This window comes from Vanellus vanellus (genome assembly GCF_965231255.1).
Source record: "Vanellus vanellus genome assembly, chromosome: 1".
NCBI lineage: Eukaryota > Metazoa > Chordata > Aves > Charadriiformes > Charadriidae > Vanellus > Vanellus vanellus.
This window is the reverse complement of record NC_138905.1, coordinates 88014697-88029964: the sequence shown is the minus strand read 5'-3', so window position 1 is coordinate 88029964 and position 15268 is coordinate 88014697.

The window sequence follows — 15268 nt, the reverse complement described above, 5'->3', positions numbered from 1 at the left end:
GAGGTCATCCTTGCATTTTAACAATGTTGTTTAGTCATGAATGAAAACTTACTGTATCATGAGCCACTCAGCACATTTCTAAGTGTTTCAGTAAAAAATATGTAATAAAGTCTAGTTCCAGGTGATCAAATGTACCTTTACAATCCATTGCATGAGTTTTTCATTTCTCTAAACTTTATATTTCTACATGTCAGCCTACAGAGACAGTAAAGTGTTTTACAAAAGGGTTCTAGTTTATTTGTCAAAAACCAGGAAGCGTAATTCACAATGTAATTCACTGTAATTCAGTATTGAAATATCTGACTTCCTGAAGAGCTGTACAAACATGAAAAAACTGAATCCAGTCACCTCTGCCTTGCTTATGTCACTCAAATGTCACCACAGAACTCCACATGAAAGGAATCGCAGTTGAGTTGAGAGCCAAACAAAAGCTCTAAAGAAAAGCCAACAGTTGCTGCGGCAAAGAGATGAGAGAGATGTGTATCAAACATTAGTCTACATTTCTCATTTACTGTTCTAGTTGTTTAAAAAAAAAATGAAGTATGCTGTGTTCTCACCCTTTTGCCTAACAAGGGATACAGCTTCACTTCGTGGGAGAAAATACTTTCTTCAGCGTGCCTGTGGGGACCTGTGGAGCCAAGTGGCAGCGGTTGTTGTTGAACAACAACCCCCACTTGCTTCAGATTAGTTCTTTTGTCCTAACTACAGGCTCCCTTCTTGCTCAACAATACTAAAATATAAATACCACAGACATTTCAGGTTATGGTACATAATGAGAGACATCTTTTGTCTACCTACTGGCTCCATCTTAGCTGGAGAACCTGCTCTGCACATGAGATGACTACAGTTCCCATGGGCGTGACAGAAGAACTGAAGGCAGATAATTTTGTGAGCATTTAATTTAATCTTAATATGGATATATGGATGTTCTTCACTTCCCCCCCCCCCCCCTCCTTTTTGCTATCACTTTACCTTGACAGGAACACCTACCTGCAAATCAACAAAATAGATGATATTCTCATAGCCTTCTTTACCCTTACACCTGTGCCCCTCTACACTGGGTATACAGATAATTATGCATTATTTCTGTCTATATATTTACACTGCAATTTTTAGATTCAGTGTTGTGTCCCAAGCTGTGGTGTCTTCTGCACCCACACTGTGAGCCTTCTCATGCCTCTTGAGCACCGCTGGCACGTTCACACTGCCAACAGAAGAGGCCAGAAATGCCACGTGTGCCATTAGGCTTCACCATCCATTTGATTCTTCTAGCAACTTCAGCAGAAACAACCTTGTGCGCCTTGTAGCAATATGGACCACATGTCTTCCTGTAGAAATACCACATTTCAGTCAATCTTTCAGCCTGCTTATTTTCCTCTCCACTGTGCAGGGAGAGGCTGGGGGATGGGAGCCAGCCAAAGCCTATGCTCATCCTTCACCCATTCCTAAGCCAACGGGTCAGTTCTGCTGTGACGTTCACACCAAATATCAACATTTCTGAGGCCCCATTACCACAGTTCACAACGGGCAGTGCACTCTGCTGTGGAGGGCGGGAATAATATGATCTATAATCTATACGGTATACTATATATGATATATGGTATATTATATATTGTATATAACATACTGCATATAACATAATATATAATACACAATATATGGTATAGATTATATAGTATATCATACATGATATATAATGTATATATCATATCATATCTTACGATCCCAGTCTTCTGCAATCTCTCTTCCTTCAAGAGTGGGATGCCTGGGAAACCTGAGTTCCTTTAAGATAGACATAAAGCTTTGGTGTGAATGTTGCTCCTCTCAAGAGCAGTTCCTCTGTGTTGAACCCCTCTAGTTTATCGATATTTGTCCAACCATGTCGAGGAAAAATGTAGTTTTATTCCAACTTTGCAACACTGTTTCTTGTAACTGATGGGATCGTTCAAGTCGTCAAATGTGACCTTGTTGCCAAAAATGTATTGGAGGTACTAGTGCTTCACTTGTCATGCAGCATCCTGCATTCAGCCATTGAGCTGGGAACCAATATTGTCTGAGGAGCTGGCTCCAGAAAACAAACTATTCCAAAGAACTGCATTTAGAAGAGGCTTTCTGAAAATATAATTTGTTCAGCAAATTAATCAGACCAAAGTGGTACAAATACTCCACAAATGAATTTTTCAGCTTAACAAGAAGAAAATAATCTAAATACTGAAATTAATTTTTAAAATGCTAGGGAACAGTAACAGGAGATAAGCCGTTTCAGTGCTGTGTTCTGTCCATGCTTTGGTCATTAAACGGTAAGTGTGTGCAGACCTCATTATGTCTGCAGGTGGAACCGTGGCATTAAAACCAGCTCAGTGGCAAGGGAGCACTGCTTTTGATTAATCCTGTCTTTTAGTAGCTGATTATTAGCGTCCTGCACATATATTACAAAGTCACATGTATTACAAGATAAGGTAAGCAGGCATGCCTGCTTGTCATCTGGTTTCCTGGCAGACGAGATCTGACCTTGAGCCTGATTTTTATATTTGGCCATGAGCTAAACCAGCCTGATCTTGTTCTGTGGTGGTTTCTACCTGTGAAATATTAACTCTTTTTACCACCTTTCCGAGGACAGGTTATCTGCAGGGTGCTTTACAGGCCTGGCAGGTTCAAGCCTTCCCCTGCTAAGATACCAACAGACGCACTCTTATAATTCACCCAAGGGAGCCCTGCAGGCTAGCGAGCCCCCACAATTTGGGCTGCTGATGAGTTTGCTTCTACACGGCGGTGCAACATGGCGGAGAGGTCTAAAAAAAAACTGCTCTGGAGTCTGAATTGTTGTAACGTGCCACCGTAAGGCTGCACCTGAGTTAATTAGCACTGTTGTAAAACAGCCCCTCCGAGCACGGTGGCTGTACCGTACTCATACATACACACAACTCTGTGTGTATCTGTCTTTAGCACAGCGCTGTGGCTGTGGACACAGCAGCTCACAGTGGCCTCTTGTCAGATGAACACAACAGCGTGCACAGAGACTGGCCTTTGAGTGGGCAGGTGAACAGGGTGGTTGGACTGTGGCAATGGACTGCGCTTAAATCTTGCATTAGGCCTTTTAACCCCACTTGGATGAAGACATGAACGACGTGGAATCTTATCTGTACAGTGCTGACACTTTTCAACAATTGCATTTTTTCAAATGCTAGTCGCGGTAAACTTTATTTTTCATTAGCTTTAGTGTTAAAATCTTTGGAAGTTTTGCACATATGCTGTATAAGAGTGGGAACCTTTATCCTAGAAGAAGAAGGTGTTGAGAGAAGACATCTGGAAAAAAAATCTCTCTTTGAAATTCATGGCTGAGATATCTTTCCCCTGGGGGCTTATTACTAATGATTCTGACAGTTTGAGGAACTCCCTACATGTTCCTAATAACTGTGGATGGATGGCAGCTTTGAAGAGTAAAAAGTGGTGCTCTTCCACCCGGCTAGTGTATTGCCACCTGGATCTTCGTTAGTTACTCCATAGACCAACAGGACCTTACCTGCTGCTAAAATAGTTCAGGCATCTTAATTAATGATTCTTTAGCATAAAAAAGAAAAGTCACCCATGGGCCAGAACAACTGAGTGCTGACACTCAGTTTCTTGCAGATTGTGCCCCTCTCTTGACATACAGGATCATTACCCTTTTTTGGCCTGCCCTTTTCCAGCTCCACGGCTATCACATTTTTCGTTGCTAGGACACTTCTCCTTGTGCCCCTCAGATGGAGACTTGCAGCCCCCACATATTTATGACTGAAAGATGTAGCCTGGATGAGGTAATGGAGTGCTTGTTAATCAAGTTCACCTATGACACCACTCGACAACAGGGCTGCCATCCAAAGGGATCTAGACAGGCTGGTGCAATGGGATGACAGGGTCCGTATGAAATTTGACGGGAACAGACACAAAGTCCTGCATCTGGGAAGGAAGAACACCTTGCAATGACACATGCTGGGGGCTGACCTGTCCTGTCTGGGGAGCAGCTCTACTGAAAAAGACCTGATGGTCTTTGTAGGCCACAAGCTGAACATGAACCAACAGTCTGCCCTGGCAGCAAAGAAGGCCAACACCATCCTGGGTTGTATTGACAGAAGCCTATCCAGTATATCAAGGGAAATTATTATCCCCCTTTACTCAGTGCTTCTTAGCACCTAGAACACTGCATCCAGTTTTGGGTCACCTAGTACAAAAAGATGTTGATAAACTAGGGTGAGTTCAATAGAGAGCCATGGAGAAGGTCAGGGGACTGCAGGGGACTTGCCCTGTGAGGAGAAGCTGGGGAACTGGGCTTGTTCAGCTTGGAGAAAAGGATTTGGTGGGACCTAATAGCAGCTTGCCTATAGCTACAAGGAAAAAGAAAAGATGAAAAGATGGAGACAGGATTTTCAGAGTGGCTCATGGTGGGAGGAAGAGAAAGTGACAAACATAGACCCAAACAAGAGAGTTTCCAACTGATATAATGAGAAACTTTTTCATTATGAGGTCAGTAGAAGTTTAGATTGCGTTACCCAGAGAAGTTGGGTAATCTCCATACTCAGGGGGTTTTCAAGACCTGACTGGATAAAGGCCTGAGCAATCATATCTGACCTCATAGTTGTCCCTGTTTTGAGCAGCACATTAGACCTGATCGCATCCAGAAGTCACATCCAACCTGAATTATCCTATGATCCCATGATCCTCCTGGCTAGCAGATCATTCAAGCTCATTAATTAAGACCTAAGACTGGCAAATCCCAGTATTTCCCATCCCATACTATTCCTCAGCAATCCTGCTGTAAATAAAGATGATCCATGTCCCTTGTCCATTCCTCCTATTCAGCCATGACAGTCTGCTGCTGACATTGACTCAAGTGCGCCTAATGAGCTTCTTTGCTTTGTCCTAGCACTCCACAATTAATTTGTCCCTGCAATTTTGCTCTCATCAGATTGGTGTTTTGGGGTTTTTGTTGCTAATTTTTTTTTTGTTAAACTAATTTTTCAGCATGCTGCTTTACTGCTTTTAACACAGCAGAAGTAGAAGAACATACAACTGCAAGAAAAAGGGAACTCAGATAGTATCTGCTGATCTGTAGGGTTTCAACATGCAAGATACTCTTCCAAGAAAGCCCGTGATAGTTCCTGTAAGCAGTTTATGGGCAATAATGAACCAAAGGGTGAAAACGTATCCCAAAACAAGGCCATGAAGTAAAAGGAATGAACAATAAAGTTGCACAAGCTAGTTTTTCTCTGGAAAAACACCAGTTCCAAAGTTTCTTTTTGGCCAACTAACTTTTCAAGTTTAGTGTGTAAGTATCGTTAACGGATGTACTGTGGGCTGCAGACCCGGTAACTCCTCCTGCTTGGCTGCTGGAGCCCAGCTGGGGCCTCTCTGTCAAAGGCTGGTGGACACAGCTGCTTCTTCCCAGATTGCAGGTTCAGCCAGTATTGAGGTTGGGCATGTAACCCAGAGACATGCGGACACATGTCCACGCAAAGGGCACTGACACGGGCAACTGCACAGGCTGCTACAGACAAGGTGCTAATTTCAACAACCCCACATATGGCACTACCAGGACTCACAAAAAATGTAAGTGTAGACAGCCAAGTCCCTTTTCTCCTCTCCAGATGATCAAGATTGAAGCCCACCAGTGAAAACGTACACACCCTCACTCTTTATATGGACAAGCACATTCACAGTTCCATCAAATATCACTATGAGCCCTCAGCCTGTCCAATATCATGCCTGGATCTTGGCTTTCTGACCAAGAGATATGTGTCTCCTACTCACAGGATAGTCCAGCTTGATGCTTGCTAGCCCACCGATGCACACACACATTTGTCTCATAGGCATCCTCACATTCACGGATGCCTTGAATATCAGCATGAGCCCTCTGCCTGTCTAATATCTCTGCCTGGATCCTGGATCTCCTACTTGCTGGCGAGTCCAGCTTGGAGTTTGCTATCAAATTACACCATTATGACTCATTTTGAACCAAAAAGGCCTTGGTCTGATAAACTTAATGAAGCAGATGCCCTCATATTCCACATACCCTTACAGGTATGACTTCCCATACTTTAAAATTCAGAAGGGCTGCAAGCCCACAGACACAAAGAGCAAGATAGGTCTTAGCAGGACAGAAGGAGACACTTGTAGAGCTGGTGACTGAAGGAGAAGAGACAATAAGGCTCAACAGAATAATACAATTAGATTTAGACCTGTGCAGGATATGGTCTAGCAGACCCCACGGCCTGCAGCAGCTACATGTCAACAATATCTATCCCATGCCACTGCCTCTGTAGTATCTGAGGTTTTAATGGAAGTCCAGCCACGGCTTTGCTGTCAAAGCACCACATGCTGCTCTGTTCCACACAGTATTCAAAGCTTGATGAAGACAGTCTTAGACCCGTCATGACCACCTAGTGACATAGGTCTCCTAGGTCTCTCTATCTTTTCCCTTCCTTATATTTCTGACAGTCGTTGGCCTAGCATAGACACTTTCCTCTGAGTGGACATCAATAGTGTCTCACATTCTTTAAACAAAAAGCCAAGCAGAAATTAAAAAAACCCACCATCATTTCTTGTTCCTTTTTTTTCCCAAAAAGTCATTTTATGCTAATGCAGATTTTCAAGAAAATTTTATGGGGTATCATAAAACATTTTGTGAAAACACAAACCAGAAAGATTTTAAATAGCTGATAAAGCAACAAAGGCTGGGAGCTGACTTTGGGAATTGTTCTAGTAGTGATTTTTTAATAGTGTCCAGAGTGCCTGTTAGTTAATTTCAAAACCAGCAGACAGGAAGAACATCTTCCAGTTTCATGATCCTGTAAAGTGGGTGCCCAGTGATAAATGATAAAAGACAGTTAGATAATATTTATGAGGAAAGAGGCCAGGTTGGATGGGGCTTTGAGTAACCTGGTCTAGTGGAAGGTGTCCCTGCAGGCAGGTTGGAACTAGGCGATCTTTAAGGTCTCTTCCAACCCAAATCATTCTATGATTCTATGACTCTGAAAAATAATGTTTGCATAGCTAATTCTGGAATTCACTGTATGATTAAATCAATTCAATTATTCATTAGATGATCCTTCTTGTGCATGGTATTTGGTCAGGTACACCACAGCAGAATGAGTGGAGCCAAAGCCCCTCGAAAGGCGGTGACCAGAGGATGGGCTGAGCCCTGAGCACCCATACTACAGACGAAATTCCAGCAGAGTTTATGGGATGCTGTTTTCTGCAAAGAAGAGATCCAGTAAAATCCAAACTGTGTGGTCAAGTAATGACACTCTTCATACCTCAGTAAACTCTTTTCCCTCAGTGTTCATTGTAGGTTGTTCACCATGTCCAGCAGTTTTCTGGAGAAGCAGCATTAGCATTCACAGAAGAGAGTGCTTGTTTCACAGTCACAGATTGCAGCGATCGCGTACAGACCGAGTTCTCAAGAGCACACCTAAGGTACTGTCACTTGTGTGGCCACAGAAGAAATACTTTGCTTCAAGACCTCTCTGTCAGTATCAATTTGAATTCTATGATCATGAGATCTTTCAAAAAGATTCTCCAGTGCACTGGTAAGAGCTTTATTTGTTGAGAGCAAAGTCTGGCTTTTGGGAGCACTAATAACTTGATGCAAGAGATAATCTGTACTCATGTAGAGAGAAAATAAAGGAGGACGGGGAAATGAGGAGAAGCAAGATCCGTGGTTCAGGAATTTAAAAAGACAGAAAATATGCTGGGGAAGCATAATCTCTGGTTTCATGGTCCATAGACAGCAATGGAAACAGTTGACAAAGGACAAATATTAAAAAAAAAAAAAAAAGAACTATGTACTTCAGAATGAATGGGGAAAATGTTTGGAGTCATGTTTAGCACAATAATACTGTTGCTTGTTAATTGTGTGAAAGTAAATTATTAATTTCAAATCAAACGGTGTAAAGTACCGTTTACAATGCTTGGTAGTTACTCCAAATTAAAATGTCTGCAAAGATGTTTGTTTTCCCATGCTTCTACTTTAAAACCTTGACTTCTAATCTGTTTTTATGCCCTACTAACAGCTCTCTGTTTACACCCTATTTCTGGGTTTTACATTGTGATGTTCCTTTCTGGTTTTAAGACAACAATACTGGTGCTTTTTATTATCATGTACAATGAGTACCGTCTGCATCCATTACTACATGTCTAGATATATATGATTACATATGTCAGTATAGACATATTTATTTATATACATGCGATTTTCATTTTACTCAAGAAATATCTCATCTTGAAAGACAGAACTTTAAGAAAACCAATCTACAGCTAGTACAAGGTGCGTTCACCATTATTCAACGCTGAAAGTCACTTACTGCATGAATTCGCACGGTCCCTGTTGCATGCTAGCCGAATCACACACAACACACTTTTCCATCGCCTGCTGAAATAAATACATTTTATTTTCAAGAGGCAATCCAGCGCTGCGGTAGGTCAGTCTTTCCCAGCCCTTGAAATCCCAGTCTTTCCTGAGAAAAGTGGGAAAGCGGTGTTCCTTGCGCAGCCCCAGACGGTGCGGCACTCCTTCCCGTCCCCGTCGGGGTCCTCACCGGGCAGATCCCGCCCCCCTCCCCGCCTTCTCCCGGGCAGCCGCCCGGGGGCAGCTCCGGGCGAGGAGGAGGAGGGTGGTGGTGAGGGGGGCGTGTGGCCAGGGGATGCTTCAAGCCTGGAAATAGCAGGGAGGTCGGCGGGGTCTGAACCAGGGCGGAGAGAAGGGTCCTTCAGGGTTGCTTGACCTCTGCTGCCATCCTCTGGAGAGAGAGGCAGGGTGTAGCTGCCGCGAGCTGACCCTAAAATGGGCTTCCTTTGTATGGTTTTGGGGGTGTGTGTGTGTCACTGCTAATAACAAAGCTTGGCTTTCATTGGGAACTGCTCTGATGGCCCTGATTGGAAAGAGGCAGGCAATGAAGCTGGGACCAGTGTGCCCCGAGGAACTGGTTGCCATCTTGTGCAACAGCCTTGTGACTTTGGCCCTGGAGCCAGCAGCCTGCCAGTGGCAAGACCATTTTAGAGAAAGGGAAGAGACTAATATACAAGAAGCTCCTTTTTAACTGCTCTCTCGTAGTCCTTGTTAGAGAAGTTAAAATGTAAGCCAAACATTGCAGGAATATCCTTATTTGCATAGTGGACACAATTAATCCTCAGCTATTGGACTATTAGTTGCAGACTACGGTGACCAGTATCAGGTGATTGTGGTGACTATAGCCTGAATATCTGCTTCCTAAAAAAATAAAAAATAGCACTGACCACCTCTATGGTTTGGGTTTTTTTTCACTGTGCTCCTGGGCAGACAAAAAAGAATGGGGAGAAGAGGGGATGGTTGGTTCTTTATCAGTATTTTTACTTCATCCATCCTTGCAGTATTTGAGGAAAATTCTGTTATACTTGCCCAGAATTTCTGCAGAACTCTCTACCACACCGTCATTATGATTAACAAGATGTCAAGGACTGATGTTAAGGAAAGATGACATGGTTTGACCTTCAATATACCATTGGATAAAGTTATCACCTAATGGTGAATAGATATGACAGGAATAAAAAGAATTGGTGGTGGAAACAGCTCCCAGTCAACAGCAGCAGCTGGAAAGAGAAGCACATTAAGATACCCTCTGTATGAGAAGCTGGAGCCGTAAGCACAACTAAGAATTCATTTGTTATTTGTCAGTTGTTCATAGATTTCTACATCATTAAATCAGCGGAGCATTGTTCAGAAACTCTGCTTCAAGTGAGAATATCATGGTGTCCTACACCATGTCAGGTCACTGTTACTTTGCTTAGTCAAGTATTGAAAATATTGATGGATGAAGAAGTCCACTATCTGGTACCCAGCCCGGTGCCGCACAGACTCCTGATGAAAAAGTTTTTCTTAATGTCCAGTCCAAATCTTCCAAATCACAGCATGTGTCAGGGCAATTATTATTACAGGTGGATGAAGACTTGTGCAAACACCAGAAGGCTACGATTGTTGAGTGACACATACTGAGGTTATGGTTAGCGCTGTCAGTAGAAGCCCATATGTAAACAGTGACTTTGCATGAGGGTTGTCCACACGACAGCACTGCATTATTTTTGTTACCTACACTACTAAAGGCTAGGTAGATGTAGCTCTTTCTCTCCCTCGAGGAGAGGTACAGAGTATCATAAGAAGACTAGCAAAAACATCTCTCTCAGAAACTCAGGGAGACAGAAGTCCTTCCCTGTGTGAGGTACAACTATGCTAAGCAGGGCTGAAGGGAGATTGCTCATGTTCCTAACTGATGTAATTGTGCCCCAAACACAAGGGGATGGGATCAGGAAAGCCAAGGCACAGCTGGAGCTGGATTTGGCAAGAATAATAAAAAGGGCTTTGACAGGTACGTTGGCCAGAAAAGGAAGATTAAAGAAAACGTACACCCTCCACCTTCGATAAATAAGACAAGAGAACTGGTGACAACTGACATGAAGGCAGCTGAGGTACTTAACAATTTTTTTGCCTCAGTTATCTTTTCCCACATCTCTCATGCCCTTGAAACTCAAGACAGAGACTGGAGGAATGAAGTCCTTCCTATCATAGGTGAAGATTGGGGTGAAGACCACCTGAGGAACCTGAACATACACAAGTCCATGGGACTCAATGAAATGCATCCCAGGGTCCTGAGGGAATTGGCTGATGTGGCTGCCAAGCTACTCTCCATCATATTTGAAAAGTCATGTCTGTCAAGTGAAGTACAGAGTGACTGGAAAAGGGGAAACATCACTCCCATTTTTAAAAAGGGTACGAAGGACCCTGGGAAGTACCAACCAGTCAGCCTCACCTTTGTGCCCAGTATGATCATGGAGCAAGTCCTCCTGGAAGGCATGTCAAGACATATGGAAGAGGGGGAGGTTATTAGAGACAGCCAACATGGCTTCACCAAATGGCAAGTTATGCTTGTCTAATCAAGTGACCTTCTACAATGGAATGATCACATTAGTGGACAAGGGAAAAGCTATGGATGTCGTCTATCTGGACTTCTCTAAGGCCTTTGACACAACATTCTTGCTGCTAAGTTGGAGACATATGGGTTTGACAGATGGACTGTTGGGCAGACAGACAGATAAGGACCTGGCTGGATGTCTGCTTCCAAAGAATTATAGTTAATGGCTCAATGTCTGAGTGGAAACCAGTTGGTTTACACTGTTTGTTTTCAGGGTGGGTTTCTGTCCTTAGCTTCCATGGCATGTGTAGCTAATTGACAAGTAGAGCCATAATTTGCATCTTGTGTTCTACCCACCATGCAGTGTTTCCATTGCTCCACAGTCCTCAACTTCTGACACAAAATAGGTAGTGGTAAATTGAATATAAACAACGCATCCATAAATGAAAAATTCATAGGAAGGTTGTTCACTGGGAAAGCAATGTTTCTTCTGGGAATAGTCATAGATCTTCCAAAATCAGACAGGGAAAGTAGTGATTTGAGAAAGTATGGATATTATTGCTCCATCCTGGGTAAAAGTTAAAGCCTTAGTTTGGAGCATCTTGAAAAAAAATTTGTTTAATTGTTAGATACAATTATATGCATTACTTAATTCCAGTGAACTTGATCTTCTAATTTTAGTGTCCAGCAGAAGTGTTGAGAGCAACATGTCAAGACTGCTATCTCTGGAACCTAATTTATGTGACATTAATCCTATTCTAAATTTCAGGCACCAAAGGGCTGCTCTATCCAACAAAGCCCAGAATGAATAAATTCAGGTTTTAAAAACATGGAAACTGTACAGTTTCATCTCTGGTATTTCCAGCTGGTGTTTAACAGATTTCTGTAATTTCATTACCTTCAAAGCCATGGGTGCTCATCCTCATCATAACAAAGGTTGCATTCAAGCATGTGAGGCTGGTGAGTATGGCTGTACCTGTTAGAGTGTTAGATCACCTTTTCCAGTTGATTACTCGCCTCTTGAGACTGTAAGATCTGTTGTAGGGTGATCTTTGTCCAGATCCTCAGCAGGCAGAGAACAGTCTCCATCAATGTACTTCTGATAACAGAAAAAAAATGTATTCCCAACTTTCCTTCCTTTTATCTCATTGACAAACTTTCATATCTGCAGCCCCTTTGAACTGACCACTCTGTTATTCTGAAAACCTAACCCCTGTGAACTGAAAGTAGTGAATGAGAGAGATATGATGGTTGATGAGCTTTTGGGAGGAAAAAAGCACACATGAAAGAAAAAAGTATAAACAAAGCTTTGTTACCAGTGTCTCCCAGGAGTCCAAGATATTTGTCATGCACACTCTCAGTTGCAGGAGGTTCTCCACCCACCTGTATGGGAACCAAAATGGAAGTGGGGATATGCTGGAGGCTGAACTTGGTTTCACTACACAGCTACCTACAGTCAGCTCAGCTCAACCCATTGGCAATGCAACAGCCAAAAATCTCTGCCTGCCAAACTCTTGCCCCATACCACAGAAGACAGTAGATTTTCAATTCAGGGACAGTTCAAATGCAGTTGCTCAGGACGGAAAGACCGCTGGATAACGAGCACAGCTGTTCAAAGGAAGGCATTTACATGGTGCTTTCTCAAAAGAAGGCCTAGACTTCACCGGCCCTCTGCTCCTTCAGCTATCACCTTGTGACTTCATGCAAAAAGGGGTAAAGAAGGCTGTTCCTTCTTTATGCTGTTCTAACAGGCTGCTTTCCCAACATAGTCTTGATGTACGGATCTTGGTTTTCCTCCTTCCTGTCCCACCCCCCTCTTCCCCCAACCTTCCCGTCCCAAATAGCGGAGGTTTATGACAGCTCCATTAAATCAACAGTAATGGTCAATGGCTGTAAATCACAGCTTGGGGGTGGTGGTGAAGGAGTCTCCAACCTTGGAGGCTTTCAAGACTTAGTCAGACAAGGCCATGATAATGTGAGGTGGCGTTAGTGATACTCCAGCTCTGAGCAGGAGGCAGGCTGGGTCTTCCAGCCCAGTTTCATTTCTGTGATTCTGTGAAAAGCTTCTGTAGGGCTGGAGAATGTTTTGATATCACATCCACTTCATGCAGTTTCATTGCATTTCCCATTCATCAACCTGAAAGAACACCTGAGTACTTAGCTTGGTTTGCTGCTCAGGCTGTTGCAAGATCTTCAGCCTGCGTTCCCTAATTAGGGAAAACTAGGTTTTGCTAATAAAATAAAGTCGCTAAAACTGAATACAGAGAACGCGTTTGAATATAAAGGAATAGGTATAGGTATGCTTCTCAGCTAGTGTGTGCTCTAACAAGCACTTTATTTCTTAATTCAAGTCTTTGCACCAAATAGGTCCATGAAAATCAGGCTTGGAAAACACTAGGGGCGCCAGAGGTATCAGGCTTTAAGTTGCCCATCCAACACCTATCTCTGCCGTATCGGTCAGCAAGCATGTAAATACGAGCATGGTCTCTTGCTAAATATAAGTGTGCCCACAGGTCCCTTGTCCAGGACAGGGCTCAGGACTCTGAGAGCCGGAGGGTGTTTGCCAGCGTTGCAATGCAAGGGGCCACACAAGGTTCCAGAGAACCTGGCCAAGCACAAGTCCTCTATTATTGCAACATCTTCACTGAGACTCCCAGAAGGTGATAAGGGCCTAATCTTTTTGCCCTGTGCTTACAGTGAAGGTTCAATGTCACCTCACCTGCCAATTATTTGTGCTAGGGGAGTCCCAATAAGAAAACTGAATGGAAATGGGCAGTGAGGCTGACTGGTCCAGTTTGCCTGCTCAGCAGAAGAATAATAGGGCTGTTGTCCTCTTCTTCCCCCTGTTCCTCCATGCAGCTCATTATTTTGTTGTGCCATGTGATGTCTCCTTTCGGGTAAGAGCTTTGGTCACCCATGGAGCACAATGAAGAAAATAAATATATGACACATCTGTAGACAAGGATGCCTGCAGGCTGATATCTCTCTCCCCTGACTTTGACAGGTCCTCATGCAGGAAAAGATATTAAAAGTCTGTCTCTCTTGCATGCACTTATCTTGAAACTGTTTACTGTAAACCGGTGTTCATGGACATCTGCACTAGTATTATTTTACTGCATCTCACCCTTTATTCTGCAGTGGTGCTGCACTGCTTGACTTTGTATTAAGGATAGTTTGCTGAATTCTCAGGAAGATGTTTTAGTTTTGATCTTATGCTGGTTAAGTATGTAGAGATATTGTGAATGCAAGAAACTGAATAATAGAAGTAGATAATGTGTACATGATTGCGTGAAACAGCAAGTAGAAATGATAATAAAGAATGCTGAAGTCAAGAGCTGGATGGCTTTTCGATGGAGCATCTGCTCCCTTGCTGTCCAGTCCAACAAGCAGCTATATGTGGTTTCTAAAACAGATTCCGTCCACTATTAGTGGCAGATTGCTCTTTTCTTTCACCTTCTACACCTAATTTGCTTGAAACATAGCTTGAAACAATATCAAGAGTTCAGTGCTAGAATGGATTCTGCAGCCCACCTGCTTTCTCTGACTGTACATGTATTGGCTGCCTATTACAGTTCCTCTGTTTAGAAAAGCTCCAGTTCATCTGGAGCTTGTTCATTCAGTCTGGGATGCTCGTTGTCAGAGTTTACTTCCTGCAATAAGCTGCTTTGGAAAAACACGTTGGTCTAATACTTTTTTTGCCTTGCTACCCGCAAAATGAGCCTTGGGGTCCTAAGTGACGTAGGTGGAAAATGTTAACCTAGATGGCCAAAAATGAGATGGGAGGAGGAGGAAATGAGAAGTAGCCTGGGTACATTGGGGATAGAGTGTGTGGAGCATCATCTTGGGATAGTGTCTCCTGTGGAAAACTTCATCCGTCCCGGGAGCTGCAGTTGCATCAGGTCAAATTAAGCAAAAACAAATGATGTCCCCAGGTGGAGTGTCTCAGCCACTGCCACCCTAAGGAAGAGCTCAGGTGGGACAATGCCTCATTTACCATTGCACAGGGAACAAAAGGGGGCAATAAATATACCTGATTTTCAGATGTCAACACCAGTGGTTCTCAGCAAGGCCCCAGGCTGCTGTGATCCCAGTCTCAAGAGGGGCTGAGCACTGCTGAGCTTCTTCAAGGTCTGTGAGAGATGCAGCTACTCCGTTTCTTTCCAGTTGAGCCCCTCTGGTTGCAGGTTATAAGCTGGTAGTTATAAAACAAACTTTTAATTAGATCCACAGAGACATCCACAAAGTTATCCAAATGAATCTGAAACTAACTTCCAATAACATTAAGAGTTGCCCTCCCCAGATATCTCCTCTGGTCAGCAGCTCATTTTGAACAACAGGAAAGGCTTCCA